The sequence below is a fragment of the Trifolium pratense genome, linkage group LG3 (genome assembly GCF_020283565.1).
Source record: "Trifolium pratense cultivar HEN17-A07 linkage group LG3, ARS_RC_1.1, whole genome shotgun sequence".
Classification (NCBI taxonomy): domain Eukaryota; kingdom Viridiplantae; phylum Streptophyta; class Magnoliopsida; order Fabales; family Fabaceae; genus Trifolium; species Trifolium pratense.
In genome coordinates, this window is record NC_060061.1 from 1761395 (window position 1) to 1772995 (window position 11601).

The following is an 11601-nucleotide window of genomic DNA, read 5'->3' on the forward strand; positions in this document are numbered from 1 at the left end:
GCATTTTCGAGAGATACGAAATTTGAAATTTATTTATGGTAAAAGATATATCATATTACACGGTACCAATATGAAATTATAAATTCAATTAAAAAATTAATGTAATCTTGAATGGATAGACAAAAATGGATACACAAAACATAGAGCGTATAATAAAGTCTACATAAAATCATACAGTCCCCGTGCATTTTTGAGAGATATGAAATTTATTTATGGTAAAAGATATATCATATTACACGGTACCATTATGATATTATAAATTCAATTAAAAAATTAATGTAATCTTGAATGGATAGTCAAAAATGGATACACAAAACACAAAGCTTATAATAAAGTCTACATAAAATCATACAGTCCCCGTGCATTTTCGAGAGATACGAAATTTAAAATTTATTTATGGGAAAACATATATCATGTTTCACTGTTACATTATAAAATTATACATTCAATTAAAAAATTAATGTAATCTTTAATGGATAGACAAAATGAATGCACAAAACATAGAGCGTATAATAAAGTCTACATAAAATCATACAGTCCCCGTGCATTTTTCAGAGATACGAAATTTGAAATTTATTTATGGTAAAAGATATATCATATTACACGGTACCAATATGAAATTATAAATTCAATTAAAAAATTAATGTAATCTTGAATGGATAGACAAAAATGGATACACAAAATATAGAGCGTATAATAAAGTCTACATAAAATCATACAGTTCCCGTGCATTTTTGAGAGATATGAATTTTGAAATTTATTTATGGTAAAATATATATCATATTACACGGTACCATTATGATATTATAAATTCAATTAAAAAAGTAATGTAATCTTGAATGGATAGACAAAAATGGATACACAAAACATAGAGCTTATAATAAAGTCTACATAAAATCATACAGTCCCCGTGCATTTTCGAGAGATACGAAATTTAAAATTTATTTATGGGAAAACATATTTCATGTTTCACGGTTACATTATAAAATTATAAATTCAATTAAAAAATTAATGTAATCTTTAATGGATAGACAAAATGAATGCACAAAACATAGAGCGTATGATAAAATCTACATAAAATCATACAGTCCCCGTGCATTTTCGAGAGATACGAAATTTGAAATTTTTTTATGGTAAAAGATATATCATATTACACGGTACCATTATGAAATTATAAATTCAATTAAAAAATTAATGTAATCTTGAATGGATAGACAAAAATGGATACACAAAACATAGAGTGTATAGTAAAGTCTACATAAAATCATACCGTCCCCGTGCATTTTTGAGAGATACGAAATTTGAAATTTATTTATGGCAAAAGATATATCATATTACACGGTTACATTATGAAATTATAAATCCAATTAAAAAATTAATGTAATCTTGAATGGATAGACAAAATGGATACACAAAACATAGAGCTTATAATAAAGTCTACATAAAATCATACAGTCCCCGTGCATTTTCGAGAGATACGAAATTTAAAATTTATTTATGGGAAAACATGTTTGATGGTTACATTATAAAATTATAAATTCAATTAAAAAATTAATGTAATCTTGAATGGATTGACAAAATGAATGCACAAAATATAGAGCGTATGATAAAGTCTACATAAAATCATACAGTCCCCGTGCATTTTCGAGAGATACGAAATTTGAAATTTATTTATGGTAAAAGATATATCATATTACACGGTTACATTATGAAATTATAAATTCAATTAAAAATGTGAAATATTACTCAATTTTGATATTCACCTGTTTATGCGTATAATTATTAATTCGTAATTAGTCCAATTAAGTGTGAAATATTACTCAATTTCCTTGTGACATGAAATTCATTTACTAATATTATTGGTAAATAGAAAACTAAACAAAAACTATTTGAAAACTAATTCATCAAAACAATACATTATATGAAAAACTTAAAATACGCATAAACATAAAATATGATGATTATTCTTCAATTGAAAACTAATAATAGTAGATTTAAAATAGGAAAAATGGTTTGAGAAGGTTCGAACAATGGTACAATATTCAAGGTTTCAGTGGAGAGAGATTATCATCATAATAAAATTAACAGATTAATAAACGGTGGAAGTTTAGAGGGGAGGTGTTTGTCTATTCAATAGACTTTAGGGGAGGTTTGTGTCTATTACAATAGAATTTAGGCGAGGTCATTGTAATTTTCCCCTTAATTTAGGAGAGATTATCATCATAATAAAATTAACAGATTAATAAACGGTGGAAGTTTAGAGGGGAGGTGTTTGTCTATTCAATAGACTTTAGGGGAGGTTTGTGTCTATTACAATAGAATTTAGGCGAGGTCATTGTAATTTTCCTCTTAATTATACAACATGATATATGAATTTAAAGAGAAGATATATCCTATTGAGATATCATTATAAGCCACCACATAAAAACTTGGTCATCTCCCAAGAAGTTCAACCTCTTCATGGTAAACCTTTCTTGCTCCTGCCATCTACAATTGTGTAAAAAAATTAGTCACAACCAAAAAAGAAAACATTCATTCAACTCATACATGTTTTTTTTTTTTAGCCTACCTAATTTGAAACATGTTAAGTTAACAAACGAAAATGTAAACAATGGTGCATATTAAAACTTAGCAATCAATCCAAAACAGATCTATGGTAGGCTTTATTTTTCTTTCACAATCATTGAGAGTTTTCAAATACAAAGAAAGCTATGTAGCTCACCAACTCTCATTAAAGTAAGTAATTCAAAGGATGACAATGATTTTTTCTATCTAAATCAAACTAAAGTAATTAAAAGTATCAAACTATAAGTGATCACTCAAACAATAGTCCTCAAAATGATAAAATGAAATGAAATTAAGTAGTAGTAATAATAAAATGAAATTAAGTAATGGAAAGGAAATTCAAAGAAATAATACACACTATAAAACTAAATATAGTCCTCAAAATGATCTCATTGTTCTTTAGCAATTTTGTGTTGATGCTATCTCCCTTTCTAACCTCCCTTCATCCTACCTCTTTCCTACAACCATTCCACACCCATGTCAAAAATAGTAGATGACAAAATTATAACAGAAGACAATGGGCTGGTGATGATAAAACTTAAAGCAAAACCTTAGACTACCAAACACCCTTCAAAGTACAAATATAGCTTTATATAACTTCATTGATGATATAATATAAGATATTTTATATTGTTCTTGGGAGTTGCTTTCATCATTGTAAACTAATACCCTTTACTCTTTAGTGATAGTGGTAGAAAAAAACACTATGTTCAGCAAACACCACCGTCTGCAGAGATTTTATCCAAAATCTCAAGTTATAAATACAAATCATTAGCCAAGAGACTCAAGGTTTTGATGTTAGAATCTTTTTTAAAGATCACCGACACATATGCTTTCACTAAACAAAAAGTATCACACTATAGTGTGACAAAAGGACCACAAACAAAAAATTGAAGAGAAAATGAAATGTAGCAAATGGAGGAGAATGATTTTGGAGGGACTTTTGAAATTTAGATTTTGAAAGCATTGGTCAAAGCATTGTAGAATAGGATTGCAAAGTAGCTTTTGGTTTTTCACCAAAATGGGATGGAGAAAGACAAGAAGGAAAGCAATGTGTGAAGGAAAAGAAAAAAAGGAAAACATTTATGAAAGTGACGTGACACTGTGTTCTGAATATATAGGTTCTGAATATACATGAATATATAGGTCAGTCATCATGCTTCTTCTCCAGCCCATCCCATCCCATGTATTCCTATGCTACTAATATCAATGTTCAAACTACCCATTACTGATGCTGCTAGGTTTCTTATTGATTTTTGGCTACACATTAAAAGCAATAGTAATCAAAAGATAACATTCTTCTTGATTCTCACCTATGTTTAACTGGACATGTTTCCTAAAGCTTTGATTAGTATGTAAACCGTCCATAGACTCTTAAGTCTATCTTTCTAAGGCAGGAGCTCCATCACAGCATCCATGTTCTCTAATCTCTACAAAGGGTAAAATAAAATCTATTAAATTCAATCATTTTCATTCTCCTCAAAATATAGCAGGGAAACGAACATCTTTATAAATAAAAGTAAAGGACATGATGAGGCATAAACAAAGTTAAATATGCTATTCTAAAAATAGAAGGAGAAACTTTTCATGTAGACATTCATGTAGTCCAACATTTTGAAAATCAAACACAAACTTATATAGACAATCAAAACAATTATCTAGTATAACTAACTTTTCCATCTAATATAACATTCCAAATTCTAATTCAACATTCAACAGATAAAAAATACTATAGCATTTCAAACAATGAGTTTTCTTAAACCATGTGAATTCAAATGTTCATCTTTGTGACTGTTTGAGGTTAACATAAACTGACAAAGCCAAAAGAAGTTCAACTTACCTAAATGTGACCATTCTTGACTTCTTTGAGAAGAGACTTTTGGTTGTAAAATTGATCAAGCAAAAATAAAAAAATTCCAAAAATAATCATATTTTTTCATATTCATTACACTAATTCAAGCAAATCTATTTCATATAAATATAGTTTCATAAAAAACTAATCCATGAAAATTCATAAACTTGACCCCTCAATTTGATAGTCTTCATTCCCTCAATTCAAATAAGATATTTCGAAATAAAGTAAACTAAAAAATATGATGGATCTTACAAAGTGCCAAAGTTTATGAACAAATATCTCAACTTCAGAAATCAATAATCATCACTTGACCTTTATCATCATTCACCAAACACTGAAATCAATAGTTTCTTTCTAGCTTATTGTTCTTTCCAATAAAAGTGTGAAGTAAAACATATGCATAAATGATGTACCAAAAAAAAAAAAGCATAAATGAAACCAATTTACATGTACAATCACAAAAAAACTTTCAACCCCTACACATGTCTATTTGCTTACCATGTGAAAGACTCTCCAACATCCTTTTTGGAAGCATTATATCACTTTCAACCCTTTTATGCAACCATATATCAAAAGCTTTGCTGCTATAAATTATTGTGAATCAAACCTATCAGATAGTTTATCAAAGATTCATATTTTCACAAAGAATGACAACATTAGATAAAGAATTCACACCTCTACTTGGTGGTGATATGATTGAGTATAATTGATTATCTCATCAAGGACCAATGTTTTACCAATAACCTGAATAAAAAAGTCAAAGTCATCAGGAATATATTCAGCTCATCTTATAAGAGATTTACAAACACAAATATTCACATGAGAAACAAAAACTATATTTAAAAGTAGTAATTTGAAAGTGAGAAATAATGTCATCACGTTGACCAAAACTAAGTGATAAATTTGGAGCACTATACAACTTCACATATAACACATTGAACTGAAAAATTAAAACTTTAAATTAAAACAACACATAGAAGCTATATATAAGTTGTGTTTAAGACGGAGTAAATAAGCTTACCTAATATAATAATCATGAGGCACGAAAACTTCATTTAGAGGACCAAAGTAGCCAAATAGTCTACAAATCTTTTGGCCTGCAAAGTGCAAATAGAGTATTACAGTTGATTTCATACAATTGTTGCAAAAATTTAAATAAATCATTTAAAAATATATGATGAAGAAGACACCATTTTTATAAAATACCTTAAAGTTGGTGATGTAGAAGCTAACAAATTATCTATTTTCACTAATTCTTTCACTAATTGCATACAAATGATGGTATAGAAAAGCACAAAAAAATAAGACCACAAAGCCATCATTTTTTCCTTTTGAGACATTTCCTCAAACACTTTGAGTGCTCACTTTCACAATCAAATGAGAGTTTTCAAATACAATGAAAGCTATGTAGTTTACCAACTTTCATTAAACTAAGGAATTCAAGGGATGACAATGATTCTTCCTATCTAAATCAAACTAAAGTAATTAAAAGTATCAAACTATAAGTGATCACTCAAACAATAGATCAATTCCATTGAAAATTAGAAATCTACTAATAAACAATGGTTTAACTACAAATCATAATAAGCTAAGCAAGTATACCTTTAGGAAAACCATCAAAACTTGGTTTAACTTACATCTAAATTATGGCAATAGAGTTAGAAAAACAGTTATTATAGCAAAATATTTAAACAATATATTTAGAAAATCAAAAGACATACTTTGTTTTTTGAGAAGCCCTTTGAACATTCATTTATGAAGATAGCTGCAAAGAAAATACATAACTCATTAAACAGAACAATGGTGAAACCCATGACATTCAAAGCCAAGAAAAACAATACCTCTTGAACTGGTTCCAGCGGTGTGTCCTTGTCAATGGCGGTTCCGACAAAGTCGTTGTGTATGAAGGGTTCCTTCTATCGCCGCTTCAATTGATATTTTCCTTGAATTCAAAATCAAAGTTACTCCACGTATCTAAATGAAAACAGAAAAATAGAATCAAATTAATTTGAAACAACAACAATAAGAGAAACAAAAAATCATCAATGGGTATTTTGAAGGGTAATAAACAATGAAATGTATAATCAAAACTCAAAAAATTCAAGGCCAATAAGAAGAGAGAAAAGCAATAAGAAGCAAATGAGAAAAAAAATTGAAGTTTACCGTTGATTATCTTCTGCAAGCCAATAATGAAGAAAAAAATGGAGGAAAGCAGTAGAAAGAAGAATATCAAAGGGCTAGGTGGAAAACAAAGAGAAATAGGGGGAGGTTTGAGATTGAAAATTTGAAGGTGATAGAAGATGGCTAGAGAGAGAGCGTGTGTTATTTTGAATTTGAAATTTGAATTGAGGAGCTTGCAGCAGCGTGATTTGTCTCTGATAAAGTTGTTTTAGGTTGCATGTAAAAGGGATGAGTGAGAACAATTCAGAATTTGCCTAAACAATATTACCCAAAATGAAGAGATGCTGAAAGGGACAAGACCCTTGTTGCTTCTGACCAGATTCTTTCTTTTTTTCATCTGTTTGGGCTTCTCGCAATGGGCCTTGCATTTTCGACCCACTTTTCTGGCCCTTTGATCATTTGTTCACACTTTTTTCCCTCCATTATCAAATTTGAAAACATTGCCTAAATGAGGTTAAAATTTTGTCTAAACATGAAACTTGAAATCCTATGTGGACTACCTTAGAGGATGACACCTGTTTTTTTTACTATTTGTTGTTTTGCACTTGTGTAGTTTTAGAGATTAGAGATTAACTTTTAACTTCTCAAGATCAATGGTAACAGAACATAACATAACATGCATGTGATTACCTGGCCAGTATTTCCATTGACAAAAACATTTTGGTGATTAAAACATGCATGTGATTAAAACTAACAATTCACTTTCACTTTAACTTAAATAAATATTTTGGTGATAAATATAATTTTTTTTTCCTTGTAAACTAACCCCTCCATTAAAATGTTTAAACACGCGTTCCGAATCCGAAGAGAAACGCTAACAAAATTTTGGGATAAGGGGGATATAAATGTCTCCAATAAATAACATTATGAGTGCATGATGTCGCTTAGGGTGTATTTGGTTGTGAGAAGAGAGAAAAAAAATAGAGTAGATTTGATGTATTGATTGATATAGAAAAAAGAGAGAAATGGGAGAAGAAAAGTGTTTATTATATTTAAAAGTACCAAAATGAACTTGAATCATATAAAATTCCACCAAAATTAATTAATTTGACTAATCTAAATTATTATTAATTTAGCATATTGAGATTATTATTTTATTTATTTAAAATACTAATAAGAGTAAAATATGTTTTTGGTCCCTATAAAGTGGCGACGTTCTAAGTTTAATCCTTACTTTTTTTTTATTATATTTTTAGTCCTTAAAAAAATATCATGCACCTAGTTTTGGTCCCTACTGCTAATTCAATGTGTATTTTTGATATATTTTTTTGCATATATTATTATAACATCATAAAAAGTTCCTAAAAAAAACGAGCTCAAAATTTGATTTATTGGTTATCATTTTCGTTAGTTTTATCTTGAAATTTTGCTATTTAAAAAAATCATATTTAATTCATCTCATGTTAAATAAATTTTAATTTTGTAAATAAACTTTATATGATATTTTAAATATGTCTACAAAAAAGAATTCAAAAATTTAAGAGTTTAATGATAGTTAAAAAAAATTAGTTTTAGTAGGGACTAAAACTATGTGCATGGAAAAAATGTATAACGACTAAAAATATAATAAAAATAAAGTAAGGACTAAACTTAGAAAGTCTCCACATTATAGCGACTATACAGATTTAACTCATTAAATTAACTAGTTCAATTTCTAAGTTAAATATAAATAGGGCTTAAATATGATTTTGATCCTTGCAAATATGTTTCGTTTTGATTTTGGTCCCTGTACAAAAAAATGATTTTAGTCGCTGCAAAATCTTAAAACTTTTAAAATGGTCCATGAACTAGATTTTTTGCAGACATGTCAAATTTCTGATGATTTGACAGATGCTGAGTAGACTTCATTTGTTGACTTTAATATTTTAATAACATTTCCATTTAAATTTTATTTTTTCAATTAAATTTCCATTTTTCATAAAAACTAAATTAATTAAAAGAATTGAATTTGATCCATTTAAAATAGAAAAGAGGGTTAGTTTATTGTTTGTTGAAAAAAAAAATGCGAACAGAAGCAAAAAAAGTCTACTTAACATCTGCCAAATCATAAAAAATTTGACATGTCAGTAAAAATTTAGCTCGGGACCATTTTAAAAGTTTTGAGATTTGGCAAGCACTGAAATCAAATTTATTTTTACAGGGACCAAAATAAAAAAGAAATATATTTGCAGGACTAAAATCATATTTTTCTTTGAGAAAAAGGAATATGCACCGATTGTGTAAAATAATTTTACACATTCAATGAATGAAAACCATGTATTCCGCCACGTCACCTCACTTCACCCCACTTTCTTCATATGACATGGAAGATTGATAGTTTCTTATTGGATGACCGTGTAAAATTATTTTGCATTGTCGGTGCATCTCCATTAAACTCATTTTCTTTTTAAAAAAAGGACCAAAATAATTTTTTTTTGACGAAAGGACCAAAATTATTTAAGCCTATAAATAATGAGTTTAATGGATATGTTCTGTCGGTATAAATTAATTTTATACTACCATTCAATAACAATCAAACATTTCTCCATGTCATATAATTGTAGTGAGGTAGTATAGCAGAGTGATTTGGCACAATACACGATCGATAATGATTGACAGTGTAAAATTAGTTTACCTGTATATACATTTTTCTCATAAATAATTAACTTTACTCACAATTATTATTTTTTTCTTTCAAAAACTAAAGCCATAACCAAGAAATAAATAAAATAAAAAATGAGCGAGATATGAATCTCGTCCGCCCATCGTTTTACACCGATTCATCCTCTAACGGCTTAATTATTCATTCCTTGTTCCCTTCTTAAGTTCTTAGCAGCGCTACCCATTTTTTATTTTTCTTCAAAGAAAAGGTTTAAACGTGTTAAGGCAAATACTCTAACAAAACGCGCGTTCTTATTCTTAAGAGAAACCCTAAAAATCAAGATTAGAGTTACGAAACGAAGGTTGTATCTCTCGATCGCATCTCCAAACCCTAAATCTTGTTCCTCTTCGAAGATTGCAGCGCTAAGTGGTCAATTTGTTTCATTGACGGAATCTTGTTTTCTTCAAGATAGCGTTCTGAAGAGAAACCCTAAAATTCAAGATTTGAGTTACGAAGGTTGAATCTCTCGATCGCATCTCCAAACCCTAAATCTTGTTCCTCTTCGAAGATTGCAGCGCTAAGTGGTCAATTTGTTTCATTGACGGAATCTTGTTTTCTTCAAGATAGCGTTCTGAAGAGAAACCCTAAAATTCAAGATTTGAGTTACGAAAGTTGTATCTCTCGATCGCATCTCCAAACCCTAAATCTTGTGTCTCTCGATCATCTCTAAACCCACAAATTTGCGTTCCTCTTCAAAGATTGCAGCGCTAAGTGTTCGGTTTGTTTCATTGACGGAATCTTGTTTTCTTCAAGATAGGGTTCAAATGTGCGTCGAGTTTGGAAAAACAATTTATTCCTTTTCTCAGGTAATAAAATTTCAATCTTTTTATTCTAATTTTGAAATTTCGTTACAAAAGATTTGCCCCTTCGGTTTATAGTTTGTGCATGTTTCAATCTTCTTCTGTTGGATTACCAATTTTTTCATTCTTGATTCAAGATGCTTCAATCTTCTGCTTTTGTTTTAATAAAGAACTTACCTTTTTGTGAGTGAAAAAAATTAATTGGTGGTAGGTATACAAATCTATGAGATTTTTTGTTTTTGCTGGAAAATCCTGTAATACTGTGAAACACGATAAAATGAAATATTTTTTGAAACAGTTGGAAGGAAATATCAGGGGAACTATATTCATAATGTACAAGTTGGATGATATTTTTTATGTACCAAATGGAATTCTTTACTGTGATTTGAAAGAAAAGTGCTTTAAATTTACAGTGCTTTAAATGCATTATGAGTGTGTATTCTATTGAGCTTTTATGACTTGAATGCAATTACATACTGCGAGATAAAATATGAGCCCAAATTTTGAGACTATTGGCTGCTTCGATGAGCTGAAAGGAATCGATGAATCAATTATAGAAACTGTTGCTAGTATTTGGAAGTCTCATTAACCATAAATAAACATTATGAACACTTTACTCAGAATGTAAAAGTTGCCTGCTGCCTTCGATGCGATATCAATATGAATTGAATTTGATTCATTCATAATATAAGGGATGGATTATTGGATGGCTAGATGACCCGAAAGGAATCAATGAATATTATTTGTTGTATAAATTGATGCTAGTATTTTGATGCCTCATTGACCGTAAAGAAACATTATGAACTCTTTACTCATAATGTAAAAGTTGCCTGATGCCTTCAATGTGATATTGATATGAATTGAATTTGATTCATTCATAATATAAGGGATGGTTTATTGGATGGCTCGATGACCCGAAAGGAATCAATGAATATTATTTGTTGTATAAATTGTTGCTGGTATTGGATGCCTCATTGACCGTAAAAAAACATTATGAACTCCTTACTCATAATGTAAAAGTTGCCTGATGCCTTCGATGCGATATTGATATGAATTGAATTTGATTCATTCATAATATAAAGGATGGATTATTGGATGCATCGATCACCTGAAAGGAATCAGTGAATATTATCTGTTATGTGAAAAATTTCATTCATTCTTAATATAAGAGATGGATATTGGATGCCTTGATGACTTGAAAGGAATCAATGTATATTATTTGTTATATATAAAATAAAATGTTGCTAGTATATTTTTGGACGTCTCCTTGACTGTAAAAAAAAAACATTATGAACTCGTTAATCATAATGTAAAAGTTGCATGATGCCTTCGATGCGATATTGATATGAATTGAATTTGATTCATTCAAAATATAAGGGATGGATTATTGGAATTGGATGTCCCGATGACCTGAAAAGAATCATTGAATACTATTTGTTATATAAACTGCTGCTAATATTTGGATGCATGACCATAAAAAAACACTGCGGCGACGGAGTTTGCGAAGGTACCCGCGGTTCACAATGTCATATGTATATATGACATTGTGAAGTTCTTCA

At 29.2% G+C, this 11601-nt stretch overlaps 1 long non-coding RNA gene across 7 annotated transcripts; it reads right to left on the bottom strand.

The window, feature by feature from the left end:
- Positions 1 to 1984: 1984 nt before the first annotated feature.
- LOC123918280 lies at positions 1985 to 7164 on the bottom strand. Of its 7 annotated transcripts, none has more exons than XR_006812737.1 (9): positions 6584 to 7103; positions 6262 to 6394; positions 6142 to 6185; positions 5442 to 5517; positions 5096 to 5164; positions 4919 to 5004; positions 3879 to 3995; positions 2924 to 3023; positions 2254 to 2487 (listed from the first exon to the last, which is right to left on the bottom strand). It is a non-coding gene; the product is annotated as an uncharacterized LOC123918280 (long non-coding RNA). The 7 variants fall into 7 exon arrangements; XR_006812738.1 differs by lacking the exon at positions 2924 to 3023 and adding an exon at positions 5627 to 5784 and having other exon boundaries at positions 4919 to 5001; XR_006812739.1 differs by lacking the exon at positions 2924 to 3023 and adding an exon at positions 5627 to 5886 and having other exon boundaries at positions 4919 to 5001.
- Between the last annotated feature and the right edge of the window lie 4437 nt (positions 7165 to 11601).